Source organism: Adiantum capillus-veneris, chromosome 1, assembly GCF_014529385.1.
Source record: "Adiantum capillus-veneris isolate H3 chromosome 1, ASM1452938v2, whole genome shotgun sequence".
NCBI lineage: Eukaryota > Viridiplantae > Streptophyta > Polypodiopsida > Polypodiales > Pteridaceae > Adiantum > Adiantum capillus-veneris.
Window position 1 is genome coordinate 2,446,604 of NC_140931.1, and position 1,776 is coordinate 2,448,379.

Genomic DNA, 1,776 nt, shown 5'->3' on the forward strand with positions numbered 1-1,776 from the left:
CACATTGGTTCCTGGGTTTTTGATTTAGACAATCATAAAACTGTGCATTTGTTAAAGTGTTGTTCACGTCACTTGTTGGGTTGTCTGGAATTCCATTGTTTGCATCTTCTTGAATCTCCAAGTGTTCTACAGAGTCATAGGACTCATCTTCCTATTTGTCTTTGTTTTGTTGGATTATGTTAACCCTCACGGCTCACGGACACCCCATCACCTACGATGGACGCGTATTATGTATTTGGTAGAGTCAGGTACCGGGCTTGTCGGTTCAATAGGGAAAGGTAGAGTGATCGCCAATGAGAGGCGCACTTTAACTTGGACATTCAAGGGATTAGTTGGTTAAGCATGGGCGCCCAAGTGTGAATGGGGTGAGCTCCTATAAAAGCCAACTAAACCTAATTTTTACTCATTCTCTCATTTGTGCAATTGAAGAGTGCTCTTGCTCCATCTCCATCTTCTTCTTCTTCACCTCCTTGTGTGTGTGTGTGAGAGAGAGAGAGAGGGGGAGAGTGTGTGTGCGATCGAGCATTACGAAGGCACGACGACGGCGAAGCGGTTGAGCGCGGCACGACTGCAGCTTCTTCTTCATCGCGGCGAGGAATCCACCACGAAGGGAAGCGTAGAGCGGTGAGTGACACACCCTTTGTTTTCTTGAGCTTGCTAGTTTAGGCTTGTTGTGTGCTTGGAGCCGTTTGTGGCTCGCATACGGTGTATTGGCAAATCCCTTGCTTCGACAGTGCGGCAAGGAGCGCACATTTTTGGCGCCGCTACCGGGGATATGCCCTACACTAAGCTCGGTTAGCACTCTACGCTTCCTTGTGGTGCAATTTCTATCATAGGAAAGGCAGGGAAGGAGTGTGTGGAGATTTCTGTTTTTTGCGTTTTCTGCATTTGCTGTCAAGTTTCAATTTCTGCTATTGTCTGTGTTTTTTCAATTTCCGCAATTTCTGCATTTTCAAGTTCGGCGTTTTCAATTTCTGCAATTTTCTGCAATTCTGCGTTTTTTTAATTTTCTGCAATTTCTGCAATTTCTGCGTTTTTTCTGCAATTTCTGCATTTTTCAATTTTCTGCATATCTGCGTTTTCTGCATTTTTTGCATACGCAATTTCTGAAAAAAAAAAGAAAAAAAATCGGAAATAAAAAACGCGAGTGAGCGGGCGGCGAAATTTTTCGAAAATAAAAAACGTGACTCTTAAAACGGACGGGTTGGTTTGTATAAAAGATAGATCGGGATCGGGATCATTTTCCCAGGCCCAGGCCCGGGCCCAGGCCTCAGTCCTCAGTTTTATGATATATACTAGACTCACTCTTATATATATACCCTACTCCCTCAAGAGAGAATGAGAGCATGTGGGACAAGTCCTCCACTCTCCTCCTTTCTCTTCCCACTTGCACCCTTAGACTTTCTAGTTTGGGCCTAGTTCCCTACTGGAAATTGACAGTTTTAGGGATTCCGAGGGCATAGAGTGACCAAACGGAGGGCTGTAAAGCACAGCACGACCCTCTGACCGATACGCTCGTTTCGAGCTATCACACGGCCCATTCCACGACACGCTCTAAAAAATCTAGCAAAAAAACAAACAAAAAACACGCTAAAAACTAGTCACAAGGCCTCCTAGAGCAGCTTTTTGACACCTTAGGGTATCAAAAGCACATGCACTTACGCTCTGGGTGGGTGCTAGAACACGAGCATATTGAGGGTGCCTCTGTTCATACGGACACCCATTACCCATCCACGATAAGCTCTAGACCCTCAGCGGGGACACAAGGTAGCACCA